Here is a 27,810-nt window from a genome sequence, read left to right as displayed (position 1 = left end):
TCAGATAAGAATTTCTTTTCTTAATGTTGGTTTGTTTGTTTTGAGAGAAATAGAGCATGAGCAGGGGAGGGGCAGAGAAAGAAGGAGACAGAGAATCCTATGGGGTATGAACCCAGGAACCACGAGATGATGACCTGAGCCGAAATCAAGTGTCAGTAACTCCACTGACTGAGCCACCCAGGCGCCCCTGTCAGATAAGAACTTCTTGTTTTTCTAACCTGTTCTGCCGAAGCTCTCCTTCCACCCCAACTTTGGAAGAGTCAGAGCTTGAGTTAGTAAGAGAAACAAGGAAGGGTGGAAGAGAACCTGAGAAGGTAGAGAGCTTTCGTTCTCAACTTCCCATTTGAAATAGGCTCCTGTTGCAGACAGAGAGAAGGCTCAACTTGAAAGTTCAAAGTTGTCATTATTATATTGGTCCACGCTTACTAATTTTTGAATGGAGTTTGTTTGTCATTAAGGCTTATCGTTAAAACACATCCAAGTATGTTATATTTTCCTGAATGCATTTTAAAGGGGCAATGAGAAATGGCAGTAAATTTGCCTTCTGATTTTATTCCACAAATTAGTGGTCTTGCTACCTATTACTCAGGTCAAAACAGTGTTTCACTGGTGAAGCCCGTATCTGATAAGGATCACACGACCGTTGTGGATAAAAATGGCTTTGGAAGGACAAACGTAAGCAGCATTAGTATGGACTTAGATAAGGGGAGATTTGAAACTTGCCTTAAAACACAGGTTCATAGAAAAGAAGTGGAAACACGTTCTAAATGGACTTGTGACCATAAAGATGCTCAAAGGTCTATTTTGTGTATTAACATAAAATCTGGGTACAGGAGGGGATCCCCTTGAGAAAGAAAAGTTGGAAAGATACATGGGAAATGTGCTTGTAGAAAATCTTGATGGCCAAGTTGGAAAGTTCAAACTGCCTTCTCAATTGACAAGCTGCTCTTTAATGCCTTTTAAACCAGGCAATGGAATGTAAAAGTCAGTTACAAATCAAAATTCAACCGGTAGCTGAATGTTGCCTTTTCCAAATCCCCACCTCCATTTTTATACATCATGGTGTCGTGATATTTTATCATTTCCTCACATCGCTATATTTACAGCACCTTAGTTCGCTTGCTTATGGTCTGACTCTATTTAGTGTAAGCTGAATGAGAAGAAAAGTCCTTCTAAACTCTCTTGTCCTTCACTGCTACACTATCTCTAGAACAGTGACTGGACCCACAGTAGGCACTTGTTAAATGTCTGGCAAATAAATAATAAACGAAGATGGAGAGACTGGAGGAGATAAACTGCTACAGAAGATTGAAAGACAAGGGCTAAGGTTTTGGCACTGGTAGTAGAGAAAAGAAGACGTGCTCAAGATGAGTTACAAAGGAAGGATCGACAGAGGACCAAACAGAAAGGTCATTGGCAATTCTAATATTTTAAACCACTTTCTGGGGAAATGAGGGTGTTCCTGCTAGCATCTGGAACTAACAAGGAAGACACTGGTTTGGGGTGGTGCTGGGCTTTTAGCTTGAGCTGGACAGAACTCTGTGTCAGTGGAAGAAGGGCCGTTATCAGTATAAGAGCTGTAAGCACCACAGTGGGTAAGGAAGCCACGCTCTGCCAGGGACACAGTGTAACTTCCAGCAATTTAACATTTTTGTGCCTGAGACAGCCTGAGCTTTAACAATTCAAATGTTTTTTCATATTGGGAAGAGTGGGGAAATGTGATCTTTTTTTTTTTTTTTTTTTTTTGCTTTTCACTTCATGAAGTCAGTTATTAAGTGTGGAATGCAAGGCAACACAAAGAGGTTGCTCAGACCCCCTAGGAAGTGAAGCTGGTGGCCCAGCCTAGGCCTCCCCAACCCCCTGCTGCCCATCCCTCATTCCCTCTTCAGTTTTTTTCCCATGTGGCTCCGGACGCTGCTTAGGAAACTATCTTTGGCAGTGTTTGTGACGAGTGACGGCTTCAGCCAAGCAACCATTCACTTGAACGAAGTAGAAGCTGAGTGGAGAATGGATAAGAAGTTGCCAAATGAGTTTTTTTTTTTTTTAATTTTCACCCGCTCTGCAGATCCGGAGGGCAAAGGGGAGAGCTGTGACAAAATGATGTTTTCCCACATCCCCCAGCTCACAGGGATATAGTGATAAAGGCAATTTGAGTTTTAAGTGTGCACTTACCCAAATCAAGAAGCGTTTCTATTCTTATAAATCTAATGTTTTCCTTGATAATACTCTTTAAAGCCAGTAACCTCCCTTTCCCACATTTTAATAAATATGCATCAAGTTTGTGTATCTTAGTGGAATTTGCTATAGGTAATGAAAGAAAAATTTCCTTGCAATGAAAACAATATGAGGTTTCCAGAAAATGAATCTATTCACACGACTCATGGGGACTGTGCTTCATTAGTTGAGCTTAATTAATTAATTAATTAATACTCTGGCTTGCAGAATTGATTGTAGACAACTGGTTAATCTAATTAGAGTGGACTTGCGGTGGGGAATAATTGTGTAGAGTGATTCATTGGGTGTTCTCTGTATGGCCATCATTCTATGTCTAATTGTTATGGGCTGAATGTTTGTGTCCTCCTCTCTCACCCCAAATTCATCTGTTGAAACCCTAATTCCAATGTGACTGTATTTGGAGGTGGGACCTTTGGGCGGTAATTAGGTTTAGGTGAGATGACAAGGATGGGCTCCCATTCTGGGATTAGCATCTTTGTAAAGAAGACGAAAAGAGACCAGAACTCTGTCTTCACCAGGTGAAAGGTGGTCCTTCAAGAAGTGGGCTCTCACCAGCAACCAAATCTGCTGGGCACCTTGACCTTGGGCTTCCCAGCCTCCAGAATTAGGAGAATTATGTCTTCTTTAAGCCACCCAGTCTATAGTATTTTGTTCTAGCAGCCCGAGCAGACTGAGACAGTAGTACTTCTGAGGCTTGAGTGTACATGAGAATAATCTGGAAAGACATTTAATACATATATTGCTAAACCCCAAGCTAAAGGACATCAGTCTGGGACACATCTGCCCCAGAATTCTTCATTTTAAGTAAACTTCAAAATAATTCTAATGCAGATAAACAGTAATTGGATAAACACAATTTGCAGTAGAATCAAGATGATTATTGTTTGTGTTGTAGATGGGAGGGTGGGAAGGACAGGGAGAGGGGACCTCTGACTTTGCCCTTAAACTTTGTTATTCTCCCCTACTTCACCTGTTCCAACCTTTTCCATCTTAGGAACACACTTAAAATTAGCAGATTCCCTCCCTACATTACATAGCAACAAATACAGTTTTAGGATTTTAGAAGGAAAAAAAAAGGGGGGACAAGATGAGCACTGAATAAGGCCTCAATCTCATCCATCCAGGGCTTCCTTTGTTCACTAACCACAATGGAGGTCTCTTTCTTCTAAAATTTCTGCATCCTGTTAGTTTGGGAACTGATAGCCAAAGAAGGCCATTTCTTAGGCAAAATTATGATGTAGGCACCCTGCCACTCCCCACCAAACTGGATGATGTTAGCTTTTCTGAAAAAAATGAACCTATAAATTCATGGCATTGGAAGGTTGATGAACTATGTGGACCTTGAAACATAGAGTCTTTTGTACTTTGGGGATGAAATAATTTAGCTTAAAATTCAGAGAATTGATTGAATCACGGCAGGTAGCGGAAGACATTTTTCTTGAAAGGGGTAGGGCTTTTCACATTACACAAAGCAGTTTCCCCAAGGGCAGTCCTTAAGCAAAATCCGTGGAGGAGACATATCAGTAATCAAAGTTCCATGTTTTGGCTCTTTATGAATTCTGAAGTGAGGTATGCTCTGGTCACCAATATATATCAGATATATTCTGATTAATGCCTCAGAATGTGGAGGGTCTTTGCCTCTTTATGAAAGATAAGATGCTTCACAATGGAAAGAGCTAACTATGTTCCCCAGATCTTCTTCTCCTTGAGGCAGTTACAAATGCCAACTGTTTCTGACCTTGCAGTGCCACCTCCTAAGTCGGCAAGTGTTTCAACATATTTTGTGAAAGAAGTTTATATTATTTCATATTCACCAACAACACATGGTGCACCGAAATTGTTACGCAAAATATAAAATATTGCTAATAATCTATCGGCTGTATATTATTAACAATCAAATGAAACAGTCTGTGCCAGATGGAGGGACAGATCTGGGATATCCATTCATTTTTTATGTCCGTAAAATACTATAGTACAATTGACAAATCGGACAAAGACTTTCAAGTAAAGACTCCTATTTGAGCTCTTGGGTTGTCTGGAATGAATTATCAATTCACATAATCAAGACAGCAGGTTTCCTGCCTGTGGGAAAGCACCAAGGTCAGGGAATCATATGTGGATTTTCCCAGAGCATTTCTACTGACTGACTGAGTCTTTGGAAAAACCAGCAGGTCACTTGGCATCTCCCGTCCTTAGTGTATTTAAAGCTTGAAACCCTTGACCTTGTCCTTTCTCAAGTTGTTGTATGCTTTATGAATAAATGCCAAAATGTGTAACACGTTGAGAATTTCCTAGGTAAAAGATGAATGACTATTTCAGCTGGGTAAGGAAATTTCAAATTTTTACTAGTCTACAAGGTATTTTTATCAGCTTGTTTTCCTGGAAGGACGTCGGTAGGTTGTAAAGAGGAGAGAAACCTGAGCATTTTAGCCTTAGCAAGCAGAAACGCGATTCACCCTCATGCTGACTTTTCATGAGACTATCTTTGCCACTGTATTTAGTTGTGCTGATTGTGATGTTCATCGAATCAGGCTCTGGGAAATACATTTTGCTCACATGTTTCCACCTGGTGTTGATTTCTCAGGTTGTTAATAAACATTTGTCTTCATAGACTTTTCTGGTGCTACAATTTTTTCCTGAGTTCTGATGAATTCCAAATCATATTTTAGTTTATTTCTTCCATGTGCATTTCTTTGCCCCTCTGAAGATACCGTGTCTGTTCGGGGGAGTGTAAGGGCTGAGCCTGGGGGGTGCTTTTGTGGGTTCTCTTTCACTGGTGGGTTTTCCTCAGCACCAAAGTATGTCCCTCAACTTGATACTCGAAAATAACTGTTGAATGAAATGCATCCAGTATCAAACATCAATTGGGAGGCGGTGTAGCTTAGCAGTAAACAGACTAGAACTTGGGGTAGGATCCTAAGTTTTGAATTTCAGTTTATACCTGAACTGGAGGAAATTACTTTATCTCTCTGGGCTTCCCTTTCCTGAGTGAAATGGAGATCACAGTGGGTGCCTCAGAGGGTTCTTATGAATATTAAATCAGATAATCCATGGAGTGTTTTCGTGGAAAACTTGGCACATGGCAGTTGGTCATCAATTATCATCTGTTATTATGATATATTGCTAGTTTTGTCACCTGACAACATTTAGCACTGTCTCAAATACATTCCTGTTTGAAATTTCAAATCCCAATAGGTCTGTTAAATGAAGGAAGAGGCTTTTTCATTCAGTTGATTATTTTGGTAGCCTCTTTGTATTCTAGAGTTTCAAGTTTGATTTTTGGAGTTCTTTGAACTTCACATGTTTGTGGAATTTTGTGTGCATTGGAACATTTTTTGTGTCCCCGTTGCATGACGTCCAGTGGTTATAAAAAGTCCTTGATAAATATTTATTGACCTACTGCTTCCCTGATGGCCCCTTTTTTTTTCCTGATAGTATCTGTTTTTTAGAGGAGTCTCTTCAAATTGTTACAGTCTTAATGCTCCCATGCTGCACTGACAAGTTGCATTTTTTTTTTTAAATATTTTTTTGACGTTTATTTATTTTTGGGACAGAGAGAGACAGAGCATGAACGGGGGAGGGGCAGAGAGAGAGGGAGACACAGCATCAGAAACAGGCTCCAGGCTCTGAGCCATCAGCCCAGAGCCCGACGCGGGGCTCGAACTCACGGACCGCGAGATCGTGACCTGGCTGATGTCGGACGCTTAACCGACTGCGCCACCCAGGCGCCCCAAGTTGCATTTTTTTTAACTGCATCATAGTTTTGAAATTTGCATCTCCTTGGAATGGCGTGGGTGGGTGTGTATAGTGGTGCATAGGCAGTGATGGTGAAGCAAATTCTGACAAGGAGTTAAAAATGAGAGCTACCTCGGGCTTTCTGTGGAGACACCTTATATATATGGTTTTACTTTCAGATATGATGTTTTTTGTCTGTGCTTGTATAGATAATATCTGCATGTTTTCCGAATTTATTTCTCTGCACAGTGTATCATTTCCAGTTCCATAAAAAGATTACTGATTTCGGGAGGAAATAGATTCTTTGTAGACACAGACTTCTTAGAAGGTCTCTGTCCCAGAGAGAAGTCCCAAGTATATTGATAGTCTACAGTCCCTATAACAGGAAAATTGATTTCCCCTTTGTTTCTAAGGAAAATCATTTTGAGGATACTCACCATGAGATGAATGGCACGATAAAGATACTTTTGGGCTTCCATAGGGAGAATACTAGTTGAAAAATTATTTATTCCATGCAGTCTAATTTACCTCTATTAACGATATATTCAGTTTGGGAAGGCCACTTCCCCTTACTGTTTCCATAACTTAATTCACACAAATGTTTCCACGTACAGTCTAGTGCTCGCCATGTAGAAAAGAAGACAGCACTAAATTTCTGTATGTAGCTGCTGATTCACCTTACTCTTAGTCCTTTATTTTCTGAATTTGCCAAGTGTAACCTACGAACTTACTTCCCGATTATATCATTTACTCGTCTACTATCCAGCAGGGCTTGCATTTCAATGCCTGGGACTTGGAGAAACAATTGAGTGGGATGGTGAGTCTACCAAGATACTTGCTTCAGAATCTTAAAAGAAGCCTACACATGGAGGTCTTGGAACCAGATTTTAAGTGAGCAAAATAAAAACCTCTTTCTCTCCGGTAGTTATTTCAGGCTTTTCTATTTTTAAATTAACCTTCACATATGGTACCTCCATAAATCTAAATATGTTCCATACAGATATATGCATGATTTGAGCTTATTTTTCATGATACAGCACAGTGATGAATTTGAGCTTAATTACACTGGCTTTTCAGATTGCTTTTAGTATGAAGGGACTACTGTATTCGAGCAGAATTACTATGTGTATCATGTTCACGTATGCATCTAAACTATATACACTATTATATTCCTAGCACATTCTATTAATTATGGAAGTCACTTTCATTTCAATAGTAGAATTTACATGACAACAGCTTCTGAGGCTCAGTGGAGCATCAGACCAGTGTGTCACAGAATTCCCTTGTAGTGTGGGCGTTGACAGGGTTCTGTTGACATTGAATTTGCAATGAAAATGTCTCATAAATGTGCATCCACATAGAACATTACTTAGAAAGGATTGTCTCAGTATTCACATAGGTCATTAATGGCAGAGATGAAAAATTTCCTCACACTTCTGTTAGTAAAATAAATTATTAGGGACACATAATCACGCACATGCATATCAGTGACCTCAAACATGTGTCTTAAATATTGAGAAAAGATGTCCAGGTATAGAACCGTCTCCTTCATATACTCTCCTGTAACTGCTTAAGCTTTTGTATTCTACAAGTCCTGTATAAAGTTAGATGAAGGGTCGAAATCAGACAGGGGTTATAATAGGGAGTAAATAACAAGATAAAATAGAACTATGGGAAAATTAGGCTGAATATCACAGTAAAGTTCTTAATAGGGAGAACTATTAGACTGTGAAATAGTCTTTCAAAAGTGCTAGAAGAAGTCATTGCTTGACCCATTTAAAATCAGACTGGACTGAAGTACTCCAAAATACAGTATGCTATGGAGACCAAGCCTACATTAGAAGTGGAAGAATGACCTAGTAGTTTCTACTATCTCTGTGATTACTATGATTGTACTCATTTTTATGTGTTCATTCTTGGTGGATAATCTTCTACAATTTTATGCTACTTCTTGGGAACAATTTCAACAAATTCATCTAATACAGAATTGGATGCATTTAGCAGAATCTCAGAAGAGACAAAAATGCACAATAAACTCAGTGTAAAATAGGAAAGTGAGACAAGTATGAGTAACCACTGCTCCTTTTTGGGGGAGTAACCTTGGAGGAAACAATTCTCACCCTGGAACTCTGGCCATATTTCAACATGCGTAAATGAATCCTGGTTTTCAATGTGAATTAGGTATCAATTTTCATTTCTTTTATTTAATGCTGTCTTGGGATGATGTTGAGTGCAGAACCACAAATGGAAGCATTTTTATCCCAAGCCAATGGGCTATATTTTGGCAGGAGGTAGCTAGGACCCTGGAAAAAAAGTCATGCATCATTTTGTGAATGATCTCGATTAGAGGACTGGGCAAGAAAGACACAATATTTTGATTTGAAAAAAAAAAAAGAGTTTGACAGGAAATAAGAAAGAGGGAAAGATACCTAAGTAAATTATAAAAATGTTATTGCTGGGAGTGTTTGAAAATAAGACCATCCTGAATCTTGTGCAATTCTGGTTGGTCACCTATCATGAAGTAGAGAAGTGAGACAGGTGACATTCTGACAGTTATCCTAATTTTTTCATTCAAAAATATTAATTTAAATTTAATTAAAAATAAAGATCACTCAATTCTTTGCTATCTGTGCATTTGTTCAACTTATCAATTTGAATTGCACTGACGTAAAATCAGAGATAGGCTTATCATTTTGATGTGTTTAGTAATTGTGGGCTAAATCCTCTGATGTACCTTCATTTCTTTTCCTGTATACACCACAACTTCTTAAAAAGGTCTCAAACACAAATGAGTGGATCATAGAAGATATTTTCACGATGTACAAAATTCTCCATTTATATATAGCTTCCGATAGATTTTCTCAACTTATTGATCAAGTATCCCTCAAGTGTGAAAAATACCATCCAATTTAAATAGATGCCCGTTTCTCCTACATCTCAAAAATTAACCTATTCCTTGTGTTGGCATACTTTTTTTTTTTTATGAGTTAGGCTTCACATTTCATTGTCAACGATCCAGCTCACAGAACAAGAGGTTTTAAAAGTAGGTTTCTTGCAGGCGTCAGTGGGGACTTAACAATACTAAGTGATATTCTTAACATTGATCCCTTGTTTTAGCCCACTGAATGAAGGCATTCTGGAATTTTCATTGTTTTATTTATGAAAATACAAGTTTTAAGAGTTCTTTTCCTCGGTTGCCATTGTGAGCACCTGTGTTACTCTGAATATAAATCAAAACAGCCTTAGGGCATGTCTAGCCAAAATATCCATGTACTCCTGCTGGAGTGATCAGAACCTGGATGATCAGAACCTGAAAAGATGGGCAGCTAAAATCTACAGGTGTCAAAAATGTTTGTAAATTCAAGACACTGCCATTGTGAAAGGGAAAATACCACTTTATTAAGGTCCAGTGTGCAATAGCTTCCAAAATCTATTCAAATTCTATTAAACTGTTTTGAGAAAAAAGAGGCACAGCACTCCAGAATCATTAACTAATAGAGTATCCCAAACACCTTCGGGTGGGAATTGTATAATCCAAGGGAGTTTAGTATAAGAGTCGAGGTGTTTTTAGTTATGCCTGTATTAAATATATTTACATCAACAACTAGAGTTCAGATGGCAGCCTTAAAATATGTGATTTAGATAAACCAAAGCACATTTAGATTTAGGTAAATGAATGTTTCTCTCCAGATCATTGCTTAATTTTTCCCAAAGAAACACAATATAGCTCTACTGAACAGTTCTAAGAGTAGGTAGCACAAATAAAATTAAGCAGAGAAACTCAAAGTAATGAACTCTTGCTGAGATCCTTAACTCATTACCCTCCACTGTCATTAACCTCAACTCTGCATATACCTGATAACTATCTCTATTTACCTCAAACATATCAATATTCAAATAACAGTAGAAATACTTTATCAGCAAATTAGCCGAGCACTTGACCACAGATCATTAAAAGTGTACAGTTTTATTATATTTTAATCAAAATTTACAATGCTCTAAAATACTTATAAGGCAGGGGCATGTCCCCTTAAGATGCCTACTTAAAAGTGTTACATCTCAGGGAATCCTCCCCGCTTGTTAACCCAGGGAAGGAACTAGAAGGAAATCTAAATGAAATCCTTAAGAAACAAGCTTATTGGATATATTACCTAGTCTATTTCTGGATCGCGAATCTCCCGCCCTCTCTGAGTTACCTCACTGTCAGATAAGAAAATGGAACAAGATCGATGAAGAGATAGGCTCCCAGTCTGGCTTTTCGATTTTTCGCTCAAGCCAAAAAGAGCAAAGGGCATGGAGTTAGGGCTCCTTTCCAAGCGTGCTTGTAGGAGAGCGAAGCTCTGGCCGCTTCTGGCTGCAGAACGTGTTCCGGCTGCAACACGGACCAGGTCCCGCTGACCGCTGCCCACCTCGCCTGGCAACCTCCACACCCACATGAAACCGCCAGAGTGGGAGCCAGTCAACGCAAGGCTTCCTGTGCACAAAGCCTAGGGAGCCCCCGAATAGAACCGAATCCTGAGCCCAGAGCAAGCCTGGAGGTGGTTGGCTGAGGAGACCGGTCTCTCTCTGGGGGTCTACGAGCGCTAGCTAGTCCCTGCACCTCCCGCACCCCGGTCGTAGCTCTGTGCCCTGAAATCTGCCTCCCTCCCGGGGACACAGACGTGAGCGCGCGCGCGCACACGGACACACACACACACACACACACACACACACACACACACACACAAACTCTCACTCGCGCACACCCACATCGCCTCTGCCCCCCTCCCGCCCCACCCCCGGCAGAACTGTAGGGACTGGTCTGTGCTCTGCCTCAACTTTCCCGGCTAAGCCTGCCCCACGCGGTGCCCGAGCCTCCGCGCCCTCGCTGGGCGCCCTCCAGAGGGACACGTCCTCCTCTGGGCCCCTTACCTCTCACCGACAACTCCTGGCGGGGACTGGAGCTGACCGCGGTGGCAGCGGCGGCGACTGAGCTTGCACCCGGGCTCTGGCTCATGGTTGGTCCTCCTCATCCGACACAAAAGAGGTAGCTCGCTCGCTGGCTTTGTCCTTTCCAAATCCGAGGAAGAACTTATTTTGCCCTCGAAATGGCCAACTTGTGCGCGCCGCTTCCTGTCACAGTGCCCCCTGCCCCCGCCCCCTCCCGGCTGCGCGCTGGACCACTGCCCGGTGGCCGAGCATCCAGGCCTCCGAGTCAGTGGGGAGTGGGAAAAGGGAGAGTGGGAGGGGAAGGGAGGGAGGGGGTTGGGAAAAGGGGAGACCTAGTGGTCTTCTACGCAGGGGAGGGGAGCGCTTCGCAGCCGAGTCCCTCTCTCGGCTGCACAGGCAAACCCACTTCCCAGGCGCGGAAAGCAACTTTCCTTCACCTTGGCCAGGCTCAAACCGTCGCAGCTAATTGGGACTCTCGGCAGAGGCACGGACCTTCTGGCATTCTCTCCTTCTCATTCTCTTTCTCCTTTCCTCCCTCTCTCCTTCTCCTTTTCCCTCTCCCCCTCCCCCACTCCCCTCCCTTAATAGGGGTGTATCTGCAGAGTCTTCAGTGAGCCAGGGTACCTAGACGAGAGGATTATGGTACGAAAGCCAGGGCGGTTTGGCTAGCCGCTGCGCCTCACTCTGTTGGAAATCCTTAGGCAGGGCAGGCAAAGGTTGGTGAATTTCGAAGGGGTGGGGTGAAGGGGCGTGGGGCGGCAGGAAGATCTGCGGCTCCAACTTTGAAGCTCTGCTCGATCTCCTGTCTCCGGGAGAGCGGGGACTAACGGCCCCGAAAGAACTCTCCAGTGGTCCCCGTGTCGCGGGTTGACCGCAGGCTGGAGGAGAAAGGGAGAGCGAGAGCTGAGAGGGAGCGAGTGAGCCTGAGAGCCCGGTGCGCCGCTCTGCCCCACGCACCGCTCAACTGCACATTGCGAGCCCCTGGAGAGGGCTTGTGCAGAACAATCTCTGGGTCAGGCGGGAGGGAGACGCTCCTGTTTCCTAGCAACCCCCATCAATCTTCTCGGGATAGCTCCCTCTGAAGGAATTCGATTGGACGGCCCCTGGAGGGAAGCCACGCCCCTTCAAGAATGCTGGGCTGCTGCTTTTTCGCATTCTCCTAAATTTCTTGGGTGGAATAAGATTTGAGGGGAGTGCTGAATTATCTTTCTTCCTTCGTATCCTCCAGTGCTGCCACACAGCCCCCCCCCCGCTGCAGCGACCCCCACCCCCACCCCTACTCCCACATTAGTCCTTCTCTAGCCCTACTTGGGGTTGGCACACAGAGGCACGGCTTTCTACAGAACCTCTTCTTTCTTCTTGAAATTAAATAAATAAATAAAAACCTTAAATCGGTGACGTAGGCACAAAAGAGAAAAAGGCACACGGAAATAGCTATAATAGGCTCCGAGCTACAGATACAATCCTAAAGGTAAAATTCCAGGCATCTTTCTATGTTTAGAAACACATTGTGTTTAATTTCAGAATGGAAACTTCACTCTCATAATCTTCCCCCGCCCCTGATAACACTAACTTTGTGTTAACAAGGACTGAGTTATATGTAGCCGAAGGCAATTAAACTTAATGCTTCAATGTTACATTTATTCTTTAATATTTAATGTTAAGTTGTTTAACAACTGCCTTCCTTTGTAACCTAGTCAGGGCATTTAAACTACAGATATAATTTTAGTACTGATTCTTTTAGAGAGCCAACAATATTTAAAAGACACATGTGCTTATATATTCCATTGTGAACACCACTAAAACTAGAAACTTGAACATATTAAAAATTAATATGTTATTAAGCAGTGAAGCTCTAAAAATGCTAAAAGTTCCTTTTCCAAAATCATTCTCTCTGGAATGCAACAGCAATACCAAATAATAGCAAAATAATTCTTTCTTTGCATTTCATTGCTATTACCTAACGTGTACCACAAACCCATAGACTTTTGTACGAGAGATTTTTCACAATGTCTATTCAATAGGCAAGTGTGCATTAAGGAACAGTGACAGGACAATGGAGAGGATAAAGATCTATATACACTGCAATGCTTCAGATATGCATGAAGCCATGTTGGCAGCTTTTGGTTCCTTCCAGAATATTCCACAGGCTACCTTTTTTTTTTTTTTTTTTTTTTTTGCCTTGCGAAGACTTTCAGAATCAGCTGAGATTGGGAGCAAAAGAAGGGATCTGATGTTTTCATTCATTAAAAATAAAAGTAGCTGTGTTTGCACAAAAGAAAGCACTGATGTATAAGCTGAACTACTAGGCCATAGCCTCACCTAGGCTACTTAACATACTAGTGTTGGTGACGTGCAGAGACTGCAATGCTGAAGCAAATTATTAATCTGTTATCGGATCTGGCCTTATGGGACACTTTTCTCTCTTCCCCCTGCCAAACACACACAGAAATGATGAACATAAGGACTTTACAGCCTGGTGAAAGCATATTACCTGAATTTGAATCCTAATTACCATCCCTTCCTAGCTAGCTGTGTGACCTTGGGCAAGGTTCTCAACCTCGCTTTGGCTCGGTTTAATCATCTATAAAATGGGAATAGTAATTGTTCATCTCGAAGCTATTTTGAGGATTAATTAGTACCATGTAGGTAGTATGCTAGTATTAGCTATGACTATTAGTTTCCAGTTTCTCATTAACCAGTGGTATTTTAATTGTTGAGCCATAGGTAATATTTAATTCACAGCAATTAGTATTGTGCCTTGATTCTTTCTTTTTAATTTAATTTAAATTTGTCATTGACTGAGAGAACATAGCTTTAACTCTTAATGTTTAGTTGTTGAGGTGTGCGTGTTTGTGTGTGTGTGTGTGTGTGTGTGTGTGTGTGTGTGTGTGTGTTGTGTGTCTGGGTGCTCGTGCATGTTTTCAAGTTCCCTTTAAAAGCCTCAAGGGATAGGGCTAAATAACAACCTCTGGTTAAAAGGCATGTAAATTAGGAAATGACCTTTCCCTTTCGCCCCACCCTCCCTCAAGTATTCTGTCTGGGCTCCAGTTTCTAAACAATTCTAGTCCCCTCTTTTAAGTACCTCTGATATACCTCTTCAAGACAAGTACACGTTTAGACATCTAGATCACTCTTTCTCCTTCATATTTCATATTAGTTTGATTAATTTTTGCTAATCCATCTATATTTATTTGAATGATTAATCATGATATTTCTTCTTAGAACCCTTTATAGTTAATGCCCTGGCTGCTGTTATAATGCCTTTTTAATATGGCCTGTACAGTATACCATCTTTCATTCAGAAATCACATTGAAAGTTGATGTGCTGTCATCATTAATTACAAATAAAATGTCTTCCATGTTTCCATTCGGATCCAGAGTTCACTCTCATTAGAATTCCCTTTGGAGCTAATCTCCATTGGCTCAATCTAGAAATCAATTTCATTGCCTGTTTCTCACTACCAGTCAGTCAGCAGAGTGCAGTTATTTTGATCATATGTAGAGTCATTAGGTGTTCAGTTTGGGACAGTTCTGCTTTACGTCCCTTGTCTGGGTTGCATTCACAGAGCTTACTTTATTTTTCAAAAGTGTCAGGTTTGGGCATTAAATTATGTGGCTACCCGTACCCTCTATTCATCTGGCTGAAAGCTCTTGTTTCAGCCTTCCCTTGCTTCATCAGCCACGTGACTATTAAATTCCTCTGTATAACTCTTTTTCCAGGAGAGGACCAATCAATTCCAGGAGTCCAATACGTGTCTCTGTAAATACATAATATACATGTAAAAAAAGTAAAATTTATATTTAATTTGCTTAAACATAAGCCTCATTTATTTTTCACTTCTTTTAAAATATGTTTCCCCTTGGACCATCGGGAAATTCTGATTCTAATTACTGTTGCACAGTATAAAAATGAAAATATTTTATGGGGCGCCTGGGTGGCTCCTTCATCGGTTAAGCTTCCAACTGTTGATTTCGGCTCAGGTCACGATCTCTTGGATTGTGATATTGAGCCCCACCTCAAGCTTTGTGGACCTGCTTGGAATTCTGTCTCTTCATCTCTCCGTGCCCCTCCCCCACTCTCCCCCTTTCTCTCTCTCTCTCAAAACAAATACACATTAAAAAAAAAGAAAATATCCTCGTCTTAATTTTGATTGAAGGTACAAGGCAAGAGGTGTCGACTTCTCCATATTCCTAAGCAAGACTTGCCAGACCACCTGTATCTTTCAACCACACGTGTCATGAAAGAGTTGAAGTCCAAGAAGCTGAGAGAGGTAGGAAATTGGAGTTTAGAGAGTCTTTGGCATGCTCTAAATACGCAGGTAAGAGGATTGGGGGTATGTGCTTTCCCTCACTTCAACCCTCCTGCAGGGTGCTGCTGGGGAAGCCACTGCTGCGTCCCCTGGAACGAGGGTGATGTAGGAGCCTGCCTTGCATTTCACAGCAGAAAAAAACAAATTGCAAAAGGCTGTGTGTAGATCTGTCTCCCAGAGGCCCAAAGAAAAGAAGGCTGAACTTGGTGGGGAGTTGCATTCCCATCTATGACAAGTATAAGGGGCTGGTTTTCTATGCGTTGTATGGGGGGACAGTGAACACAGAGTAGTGGATGTGTTTTCTTAGGTCCTCAGCAGAAAAGCTTGGAGGAAAAACTTGGAATCCTCAGTAGATGGTCTGTGGGGGACACGGGGCTGCGGTAAGGCAACTGTGCGGGAGGCGTGCTGCACACAGCCATCCGGTACTCAGGTACTCACCAGTGCTTGGGTGCGAGGCTGCATGGACCCCGCAGGGGTAGGAGGCTGCCTTTTTGTAATTCACCAGTCTGGGTGTGGGAGGACGTTGGAGAGGTTGGAAGGTGAGGGGCCTCCAGTAGGGTGTACGTGTCCAGACATGAAAGCCTCACCAGAATCAGGTCAGATTGTGCAATGAGAGATTTCCCAGAGCCCGAGGGTCTTCAAATAACTGGCGAAATCGGGCTTAGAGAAGTCCACTTTGAATACCTGCAAAGCACAAAAAAGCAATGACAGATCTGTACTGGTCAAATGGGACTTTTCTCGTCCCCTCATACCTCCTGTCTCAGACCTTTTGAACTCAGAGGGATGGGAAACTCCATCTCCTGCTTGCAGGGAAGATGAGGATGAGAAGTTGGCTGACTGGGGAGAAGGGCCCTTCAAGGTTCCATCCCTGGCTGCCCCCTGCTGCCTTCCCCAGATGGGGGAAGGGAAAAGCTTTAACTCAGATGACTTTGGAATTTTGATTATTACTCTGCCTTGAACCCAATTCCACACGAGTCTGTTTTGTTTTCTTTTGTACTAACGTGGAGGGAGGAATTTTTATCTGCGAACAATCTGAAAGTCAAGGTACCAGCCTTGAACAATGTCCAAGGGGAGAGAGAAGAAAAGCCCCGTAGGCAACATCCAGGAGCAGTGAGGAGAAAAAAAACACAGTTGTCTTTGTGGTGTTTTATGAGCCTCACTTGTTCAGTATATAAATGTTCTGATCAGTACCTTGGATTCTTTTGCATATTTCCCCCAATTCTCACAAAGAAAAAACGATAGCCCTTTAATATTTACTATGTGTATTGTCTTGTATATTGTACAATTAACGGCTGATTAAGGTTGGTTCTAAATTTTTTTTAATGTTTATTTTTTATTAAGAGAGAGAGAGAGAGAAAGAGACAGAGTGTGAATAGAGGAGGGACAGAGAGAGAGACACACAGAATCTGAATCAGGCTCCAGGCTCTGAGCCGTCAGCACAGAGCCTGACATGGGGCTCGAACTCACAGACCATGAGAGCATGGCCCGAGCCTAAGTTGGCCGCTTAACCGACTGAGCCACTTAGGTGCCCCTGATTAAGGTTGGTTCTAAACCTCAATGTTCAAATATTAAAATAGCTGTCGCCCACAAGTATCTTTTTAAAAAGATTTTAAGACTTTCAATCATTAAATAAATATTAATGAAGTTGGTAGATTCTTTGGAAATACTCATCACAAGAAATTCAAGTATTTGTGTTTCTCATTAGGCTGGAAGTTTCATGAGGGCAGGCACTATGGATGTGACATTTATCATTGTATCACAGTACTTATGGAAACAATGTGTGTGTGCATAGGTGTGGGGACTGGAAGGAAAAAATTGGTCAATAGACATTTTTTTGAGGGAATAAATTAACCTTTAAAGATTAAAAGATCCTGTGGACTTACATTTTTATAGTTGGGTAAACTGAGTTCTGCATATAGCATGTGTCCCCCAGTTTCTATATAGGAGGAGTTTTAAGTAATTAATCTAGTTCATTACTTGTTACTCTGGTTCGCCTACTCTTTGAGGGGAATGGGCATTTGTGCTGTTACTTACCTGTCTCAAGGGCCTAAAACTGACTGACATGTTGCTGAGCAACCTAGGCATCTGATGAATGGAAGATTAAATGAGTGGGGGATATTCCTCAGGGTTTTGTCTCAATTCAGTATTTTCCTATAAGCAAACTGTTTTAGTTATAGGTCTTTTAAAAGTATTTTGGGGGGGGGGAGTGGGGATAATAGGACCTGATGAAGGCTATAAGCATTAAAAGGGGAGTTAAAGGCTTTTGGCACTGCCCCTGCTTGGAGATAATCTGTGGGCGAATCAGAGCTGTTACACTAGATTTGTGACCCCAGTTGAAATAAATGATGCAGGGGGCACCTGGGTGGCTCAGTCTATTAAGCACCTGACTTTGGGTTTCAGCTCAGGTCATGATCTCAAGGTTCTTGGGGTTGAGCCCCAAGTTGGGCTCTGTGCTGACAGCCTGGAGGCTGCTGTAGATTCTCTCTCTCTCCCTCTCTCTGTCTCTGCCCCTCCTCTGCTTGCTCTCTTTTTCTCTCTCTCTCAAAATAAATAAACATTAAAAAAATCAAAAAAAGAAAAAGGGAGAAATGAATGATGCATGCACAAACAGTAAAGGAGTTCAGAAGAAGGGAAATTATGTCACTGGTTTGCGTTTCCACCTACGAATTTTTTTCTGAGATTTTGCAAAGATTTATATTCTGTATTTTATTTTATTATTTTTTTACGTTTGTTTATTTTGAGAGAGAGAGGGAGGGAGAGAGAGAGAGAGCACAAACAGGAGAGGGCGAGAGGGAGAGGGAGGAGAAGAGAATCCCAAGCAGGCTCCACACTGTTGGCACAGAGCCCAACACGGGGTTCCACCGCACCAACCGTGAGATCATGAACTGACCTGAAATCAAGAGTTGGACACTTAACCAACTGAGCCACCCAGGCACTCCTATATTATATATTTTAAAGATAACATCTGTTGATGTTATTTATTTCAATCTTAGGTTGCTTGTTTTCTTCCTGAGATTTCACATCAAGTTTTACCCCTTGAAGTGCCGGCATTCTGATGGAGTCAATCTGAAGTCAGCCATTTAGATCCGAGCAAGGCCCAATCAGTTGTATATGAATGTATGCGTGGATGCTTGGATCTATTCAAGTAACATTCATTGGAAACTCTCACATGCCAAACATTATGCCAAATACCCAGGATACCAAGGAGATAAGATGGGGCCCTGAAATTTCTCTTCTGATAATGGCGAGCAGAAATGTCAACAAATCATTAAAAATACATTATGATGGCATATTTAAGAGAGTCCCTTTAGGAAGAATGACCTAGTGGAAGAGGTCACTATATGTTGTTACGATAAAAACCCTGAGCTCAAGTGACTTTTGAATATAATAAACAAGTCAAGAGGCTGCTATTCCATTAGTACTCCGCTCCAAGAGTAAACTTTGAAACATTCATGTGTGAGAAGGAGCATATTAGTTAGAAATGCTTTTTGGTGGCAAATGACACATAGTCCAACTAACTATGGCTTAAATAAACAGTGGTTTTCCAGTTTGTTTATGTACACATATCAAGACTAAGCATTTTTGTCTTTTCCTTCATGTTGCAATATTGTTGCTCCTGCTCCAGCTATCACATCATTCACTCAGGACACAGGGATAAGCAGCAGTGTAAGATATGTGTGCCCCATGTATCAAGAATGCACAATCCTTCTCCTGACTACGTGCCATGATATCATTTAGATCTAACCGGCCAGACCTGTTCGTTTCACTGTCTCTAGCTACAAACTATGTTGGAAAAGTGTGTCATTAGCTTTTCCAGCCTCTTTCATGTAAGCATCAAGAAAGAGGGTAAATGGGATTGACAGTTGGGTCAGTCAGCCAACAGTATGTGGCTCAGGGAGTAATCTTGGTGTTTCCTTCTTAAACTTTTTCTAGACTGGAGATAGCGTTCTGGCCTTTCATTAAGTTTCTGACTCAAAAGTGTGGTGGCAGGAGTGGATCTTCTATGGAAGGGAAAATGTTTGTAGTTGGCTCTTGAGGCATTCAATCCTTGGTCTTATATAAGCTGTGGCCAAATGAACTTTTGGGCCAAGGTCAACTAACTATGATACCTGTTCTCAATTACATTAACACCTGGCACATTCTTCATCTGAAAGCAATGTATATCATTTAAGATTCTTAGGGGCTAAAAGTGTGTGTCTTCTTGAAGAAATCCTAAATCACTGTGCAGACTACCTGTATTGATGGGTATGTGTACAATTTCCAAATGCATTTTGCCATTAGAGCTTTTTAGAAGAATGTTCACTGAATATTAAACATGTTTTAAATACATAAAAAAATGTAAGTGTTAACTCCCAAAGTATAAATATTGCACAATGAGATACCTCTGGTGGTTCTGGTCTGGGGATTCATTTCCTAATAAATATTTATTGAGGGCCTATTCTGTGCCGGACAGTGTGCTGTATGCTGGGTGTGCAAGATAGATTAGTTCAATATAGCTCTTGGTGTTGGGGAGCATATAACCAGAAAAATGCCTTCAATCAGTATGGAGCTTTATTTTTAGGGATATTCCCACCGTATCCCTTAAGACAGTGGGAGATGTCATAAGCTCTCAGTATTGTATCTCAGGTTATCTTAGTCTAATTCACAATATTCTGCTTTTTAAATTTATTTTGTCTTGCTACTTGGTAAATTTTTTTTCATTACAAAAAAAAGCAAGCAAACAAAAAAACTTTGATCCCCAATAACATTTCCTTTTTTAATCTTTCATATATTTTAACGATATTTAATAAGTTCTCCAGGTTCATAAATGGATCCACTTTTTAGTATAAAAGGCAAGGTATCTGTAAGGAATCCTTCTTTATAAGGAAAATGAAGGTCCCTTCACCAAGAAAAACAGGTTTTTGCTAGATTGATCTGGTGTGAGGACACCTTAAGAGAGGAAAGATTCTTTTTTTTCTATGTATGTATGTATGCATGTATGTATCTGTTTACTTAATAGACTGTGTGTGCATGGGGGAGGGACATGCACATGCATGGGGGAGAGAGAGAGGGAAAGAGAAAATCCTAAGCTCTCAGGACTCTGAGATCATGACCCAAGCCAAAATCAAGAGGTGGATGCTTAAATGATAGAGCCATACCCCTGCCCCAAGAGAGGAAAGATTCTTGGTGGAAATACCACACAAATGTAAATGTGAAATGTTGAGATTTGCCCTCATTTCTAGGGCAGAATTTAATAAAATAAATTCAGGATTTCAGTAAAGTTTTTTTTTTCTCTCAGAGAAAGCATGTTTTACTTGAATTATCTTAGCAATTGAGTCAAAACCTTAACTAGGCAGTTGTCTCTCTTCTCTGGTTTAATGGGATAGTGGAGGTTCAGTCATGGAGGGCATGATAATTCAATTAGATGTAGTGTCAAATCAGTAGTAGCATATGCAAATTGGAAAAATTCCACTCGGCTCGAATTAGAATATCTCAGACTGAAAAGAAGTGTTGGATTAAAGTTCTCAGGGAAGTGTTTATTAAAATTATGCGGTACTCACCAATCTTTACTTTGATGATTCACTATTTTTCCTAAAGCGTGATTATTTTGATTCTAAAAGTTGTAGAATAAATGTGCTCTTATTCATTGGAATGGTTAGAATATGATAGGGGGTGGTTTTTCTCTACCTAAGGTTTGCAGAGAAGAAAGTGCGAATCCTTTTTTCTGTGCAAGTGAAGTGTTTGATTCCTTAGTTCACTCCTCCAGGAATACAGTGGCTTTTGGGTACCGAGTCCAAGGGCGTGGTTTCCTAAACTGATGTTTGAGGAACATGTATAGATTAGAAAATTGCTTAATTAGAACAATGGAAGGCTCAGGACACCTGTGTGGCTCAGTTGGTTAAGCATCTCTTTATTTCGGCTCAGGTCATGATCTCATGGGGTTGTGAGTTCTAGCCCCACATGGGGCTTGCTGAGCTGAGCTGGCTTGGGATTCTGTCTCTCTCCCTCTCTCTGCTCCTCCCCCCCCCTTGTTGTCTCCTCTCTCTCTCTCTCTCTCTCTCTCTCTCTCTCTCTCTCTCTCTCTCTCTCAAAATAAACAAATAAATTTTAAATAAATCTTAAAAAATAAAAAGGATGGGAGGCTCACTGTGAACTCAGCTAAGCCAGCGCTTTTCAAACTTTTTTTCTGCCCAAAACCAATGTCAGGTGATGTTCGTTGTCATTCTCTTAAGGAATACCTAAAACTATTCAGAATTTTGTTGTCCGCTGTAACTCAATTCCTTTTTCTTCCCCTGAAGGAGGATACTGGAATGCAGGTGAATAAGAGCGACTTTATTCTGGGAGCAGCTTGTATCCCTGCTAGTTTACAGAGAAGGTGAAGCATTCGAGTAAAGTACAACATTCCATAGTCTTGTCACATTATTACAGGATAAGAGCTGCTGACCTCCCCCAGTACATGCCCTCCTGCAGAAACAGCTGTGGTAAATCTGTGAAGTCCATGAAGCCTTCCTCAGGTCTCTCCATATTTACTTTATGAACACTTTTCCTTTGAATAAAACACTTCCAGGGGTTCAAAATGCTTTCACTTCTAGTTTTTACCACAACCTTTGGAGCTAAAAAAAAATCCTATTGTCCACATTTTCTGGATGAGGCTTCTAAGGCTAAGAAAAGTCAAGTGACTTGTTCTAGGTCATACAGCCCATGAATAATAAAGCCAGAAATTCAATCAAGTGAATTGATTTTTAATCCAGTATGTATTCCAATACCCTGCCCTGCCTTTCATTACTCCATATTGACTGGATGGTACTCTATATATTGAGGTTATTTCTTATAGCCTTACCTTTATTCCCCCTCACAATTCTGATATGCTGAGTTTAATTTTTCCACAGGACTATAATCTCCAGTAGTTTTGTAATATATAAAAAAATAGTGAACTCATCCCTACTAAAGACTTAATGAGGTAATGATTACCTCTCCCAGTTAATTTTCATTTTTAAGGAGTGATGCTATTACTGAGAGTTTTGGACGCCTTGGAAATCAATGGGCTGTAAACCCACTGTGAATATAACGACTGGGAGTATGGTGGTAATAGATTGCTGCCTGATCTAAAATTAAATAATGAAGCCAAAATCTTAGGAACATTTTTTGGTTAATATCCATGATCTCTTCCTGCCTGCATGATCCAATCAACTTCATAGTAAAGTATGAGGAAAACTATGAGGAAACTGCCGTGTCTCCTTGTTCAGTGTTCTTCGACTGGATCCCAGTCCAGTGCCTGGAACCTATTTGTTGAATGAATGAACTTCAGCAGTCTTGCCAACTACCCGCTTCATTATAACCATAAAAAGATGATATAGGACATATAAAAGTCGATTTTGTGATAATGTAATTATAAAAACATGTGATTCTTAGAGATGAGATGAACTAGGGGTACTTGTCAGGATTGACTCAATTATGCAATAGTAACAATAATCCCCAGATCTCATGGGTTGAAGCCAACATTCATGCTATAGGTTGTTTTAGGGTTGACTAGGAGTTCTGTTTTATGTCATGTTTACTTTGGGGCCCATGCTGATGGAGTGACTACTATGTGGAGCATTGCCAGTTTGGGGAAAGAAAAAGAAAGATCTAGAGGGTCTCACAACAACACTTAAATGCTCTGTCTAGGGACAGACGTGTATAAATTCTACTTACAGCTCACTGGGCAGAACAAATCCCAGCAACCACAAGGGGGCTGGAGATACAATTCTATCCTGTGACCAGAAGGCAGCGAACTTGACCTAACTATTGAACCGTACTAAGAACTCCTACACTGGGAAAGCAGCCTTCGTCCTGTGTGAGAACGGTATCTGTATTGTGTATTGTCCCATAGTACAAAATAAGAATTTCTATTTTTTGACTATCTTCTGTGGATCAGGCTCTATGCTAGTGGTATATATACATTGCCTGCTAATTCATGCGGCCCCGAGAGGAAGGAATTATTACTACTTTGTATAGTTGAAGAAAGTGAAGGGAGTTAAATAGCTTGCCACTTAGTAAGTAGTGGGGTCAAAATGAAAGCTCAGGTCTGTTTGACTCCATGAGATGCGGCCTTTATCTAATGTACTTTTGATTTTGATTTGCTAATACATTCATGTTCATCAGGGATATTGGCCTGTAATTCTTTATAGTGGGGTCTTTGTCCAGTTTGGGACTCAAGGTAATGCTGGCTTCATAGAATGAGTTTGGAAGTTACCCTTCTATTTCTATTTTTTAGAACAGTTTGAGAAGAATAGGTATTAACCATGCTTTAAATGTTTGGTAGAGGGGCGACTGGGTGGCTCAGTCGGTCGAGCATCCGACTTCGGCTCAGGTCATGATCTCGCGGTTCCCGAGTTTGACCCCTGAATCCGGCTCTGTGCTGACAGCTCAGAGCCTGGAGCCTGCTTTGGATTCTGTGTTTCCATCTCTCTCTGCCCCTCCCCCGCTCATGCTGTGTCTCTCTCTGTCTCAAAAATAAACAAACATACATATATATATATATACATACATATATACATGTATATATGTATACATACATATATGCATACATATATACATGTATATATCTTACAATTAATGATAGGTCCCAGTCTACATGATAGGGTTCATTTGTCAGTGGTGCATAAAATAGTGGCATACTTTACAAGCCCGGTGTTTTTTATTAGATGGACTATAGTATTTTGTTTTTCTCCCTAACATAGGGTGGATGGCCTCACTGTGGGGTGGAGTATTAGGAACATATTATGGCTACACCGGCAAGTTGTTATCCCAACAGTTTCCTCAGTAATAAAGGCAGCATCTCCGTCCTTCTGACTTTTTGATCAGTTCTCAGTCGGTTCTGAACTTCCATGGGTAGGGGGGAGGAGATCATTGTATATGAAATCTGCAACAACCTGACTCTTGTACAGTTGACCAGATACCTTGACAATAGTTAAGGAGAAGAAGTTGAGAAGAAAGAGAATTGTAGAGACAGAGGCATCTTTCAAAAGCAAGGCCCTAAATGATCCGAGAGGGTGGCTTTGGGCTTCAGCTTACCAGGCATGAGTAGAGGTGGGAGTCACGGTATTTTGACTTCAGTAGGTGGTAACTCTCTATAGCATGCCATATGGCTCCTTTTTATAATTTTATCATTGGTTTTTAGCTCATTCACCCTGGGCGGGTGGCATTAGGCCTCAGGCTTTCGTAAATTGGCCAGGTGGGATTTTGACTTTGATGGGTCACTGAAGCATCTAATAACTTTGTCCCAAGAAAGTGACAGTTTTTATTCAGGCTAGACTGCAAGCGCCTGTGTCTTTAGACAAACTTTAGCTACACAGGTGACCTCTGCGTTCCTGGATATAGATGCCTTTAGGTAAGACTGTGATGGCAAGACCTTGAGATTTATAGGCACAGCTCAGCCTGGTATTTCAGGTGAGATGGAGTTGAGATTAGTCCTTTTTGACCTTGGAAGGAATAACAATATTTATTGCCGTTGAAGGGCAAGGCAGCTGGGTTTTGCATATTCTATGGGACCCCAGTAGGGTTCTTGCTTTGTACCATTTGTGCCATGGTCGCGTAGGCACCTGCTGACTCCTGTTCTGTTCATTTTTATGTCACATCACCTGTCTTGAAGGCCAAGAAAGAAAAGTTTGAAAAGAATAAGTTAGGTGGTTTCACCTGGCTTGAGATTTGTTAACTGAATAAACTTTCACTGTAGATCTCGATTTCACAGATCCCAATTATAGGTTTTTCCAGAGAAGTGTGGTGGATTTTTATGAATGAATAGCTAAAAATAGATGGAAGCCCTTTTTATGCACAGGATACGTTATCCTGTTGGGATAAGGTAAAGATATAGCTTAAAAGTTAGGTTGTTGTAAACCTACAGTCTAAGAAGGCAATTAAAAGGAGTTGTATCTTTTAACTCTGGAAGTCAAACTTTTTTTAGGCAATTAAAAGCAACTGGAATCATTTAAAATGAAGAAAGGCTGGCTAAGTAAGGTGGAGAAAGGGAGTTGATTATTAGAAAAGTTGATATTTTAGCCGTCAGACGAGGTGGATCTGAAGAGGAAAATGAGACCTCGAAGGCCAGGAGCGTCAGATACAAAGGAAAAAGTGTTGAACTTAAGCCTAATGGCGCTATAGAAGATTCCTTTTTAACGATGAAGAGAGAGTATCATTTGTAAGAATAACTGAGTAAAGTTACTTGAAAATTTAGGGCGATTATGCCATTTGGTTATAAGGAATTTGGGGCACATTTAATAGTAGAAATTAGGTAGATTAGTGCAAAATACTCAAACTATTAGTAGGTGAGTAACTGCAAGGGAACCGTCAGGTATTCCCATTTTCCTGAGGGAATATCCTTGAGAAATTTTTGGAATTTGTATTCTACAGGAAGGCACAACAAATCGGAGACAAACAACACACAGAGCCTTGTCTCTACGCCAGTCTAACGAGAGGGGTTCTAAGTGTTAGGGCAACAAAAGAAGAGAAAATGGACAAAATATTTTGGGGAGACCCAGGCTTGCTGATTTTATCTCCCTCAATGTATGAAGGTCCAGACAATACAATCTACACAAGTGTAGTAGAAAAATAAGCTAATTGACTAAAGTTACAACGAAAGCAAATGGGGAAAAGCCCCTTAAATTCAGCAGACACTACTAGTCCATTAAACAGAGAAGGAAACCACCTTAAGCAATTGAATTGTGACTAGTACTCCTTAAGACAGCCAAGGTCATCGAAAACCAGGAAAGTCAGAAACTGTCACTGGCGAAAGGAGCCCGAAGACACATGAGACTAAACGTAATGTGGTTTCCTGTATGGGGGCGTGAAACGGAAAAAATGACGTGAGGTAACAACTCAAGACATTTGAATGAGGCGTGGACTTTAGATAATGTACTCATATTGGTTAATTTTATTTGAAAAAGGTACCATACTGTTGGAAGAGGTTAATAATAGGGGAATGCATGTAGTATGTGGAAACTCTAGACTAGCTTTGCAACTTTAATTTAAAACTCCTCTGGAATAAAAAATAATTTACTGAAAAATTGAATTGTTAGAATGTCAGATGAGGCTTTGGGCCATCGCAAAAGGAAACGCTAGGCGTGACAGTTTTCTTAAAACTGAGGTATAATTGACATATATTAATTTCAGGTACATAAAGTAGTGATTTGACATTTGTATACACTGCACAATGATCACCACAATAAGCCTGGTTATACCATCCATCTCCATACATAGTTACACATTTGTTTTCTTGTGATGAGGACTTTTAAGATCTACTCCCTTAGCAACTTTCCAAAATGCAGTATAGTCTTATTAACATATAGTTACCATGCTGTCTGTTATTACCACCCCATGACTTATTTATTTTATAACTGAAAGTTTGTATCTTTTGATGACCTTCAAACCCCTACCCTCTGGGAACTATCAGCCTGTCCGAGTTTGTTTTGTTTTTGTTTTTGTTTTTGTTTTGTATTCCACATACAAGTGATATCATATAATATTTTCCTTTGCCTGACTCATTTATTTCACTTAGCATAATGCCCTCAAGGTCCACTCATGTTGTCATAAATGGCAAGAATCCATTCTTTTTTAAATAGGTGTTCTGTGTCCTGTTCTATCTATCTATCTATCTATCATTTTTCTTTCTTTCTTTCTTTCTTTCTTTCTTTCTTTCTTTCTTTCTTTCTTTCTTTCTTTCTTTCTCTCTCTCTCTCTCTCTCTCTCTCTCTCTCTCTCTCTCTGTCTCTCTCTCTCTCTCTCTCTTTCTATGTATGTATGTATCTATTATCTATCTAAACTATCATCTATCTGTCACATCTTCTCTATCCATTCACCTACCTATGGACACTTAGATTGTTTCCATATTTTGACTCTTGTCAATAATGCTGCAGCGAACATGGGGGTACAGATGTTTTTGGTTTTGTTTTTTGAATTAGTGCTTTCATTTTCTTTGAATAAATACCCAGCAGTGGAATTGCTGGATTATATATTGAGGAACCTGCATACTGTTTTTGATAGTGGCTGTATCCATTTACATTCCCTGCGATGGTGCACAAGGGTTCCCCTTGCTCCACATCCTCACCAACACCTGTTATTGCGTGGCTTCTTGATCTAGCCACTCTAACAGATGTGAGGTAAATGACAGTGCTTTGAGAAGCTCTACTGGTCCTCCCTTGGCTACCAAGAACAGGGCATGAATATTAATAGCAAACTTAATACAAAGTCCGTGATAATGATTATTCATTTGAATCAACTTTGGGAAGAAGAATCCTGTCTTAAGAGGCAGATTTAAAAACTAACTGTTCTATAAGAAGAGGCAGTAGAAACAGCTAATGACACATAGGGATGAGAATATCCATTACAAGTCATTAAACAGTGTTGACAGTTTAACACTGGGGTGCAAGCAACATAAAGCTCAAAGGAAGAATGAAAGTTAGGAAGGTTTGAGTATATTGGATGGGAAGAAAAAGCCCTAAAATGTCTGAGCCCACTACTGTTGAAATTTTCCAAACATTGCAAAAATATACAGAAAAAACAATTTGAAGATGGCAATGGCATACTTGGATGATTTCCCCCCTACTCCCTGCTATCATTACCCCTTTTGTGGAATTGAGTT

At 40.8% G+C, this 27,810-nt stretch overlaps 1 protein-coding gene and 1 long non-coding RNA gene across 5 annotated transcripts in view; one reads left to right on the top strand and one right to left on the bottom strand.

The window, feature by feature from the left end:
* The window catches only part of GRM3 (glutamate metabotropic receptor 3), a 220,510-nt gene extending 209,084 nt beyond the window's left edge, over positions 1-11,426 (bottom strand). For 2 of the 4 annotated variants that reach the window (XM_045052324.1, XM_019825400.2), the window contains exon 1: positions 10,882-11,425. The gene's annotated coding sequence lies outside the window, so the exon portion shown is untranslated. Of the gene's footprint in view, positions 1-10,881 lie in introns of all 4 variants that reach the window. The other 2 variants (XM_045052323.1, XM_006929146.5) reach the window with 2 other exon arrangements.
* Positions 1-27,810, top strand: part of LOC123383870 — a 137,009-nt gene that overhangs the window by 86,146 nt on the left and 23,053 nt on the right. The gene's annotated exons all lie outside the window — the stretch shown is intronic.

Source organism: Felis catus, chromosome A2, assembly GCF_018350175.1.
Source record: "Felis catus isolate Fca126 chromosome A2, F.catus_Fca126_mat1.0, whole genome shotgun sequence".
Taxonomy (NCBI): Eukaryota; Metazoa; Chordata; class Mammalia; order Carnivora; family Felidae; genus Felis; species Felis catus.
The sequence above is the reverse complement of the archived record's forward strand: the minus strand, read 5'-3'. Positions and strand labels throughout refer to the sequence as shown.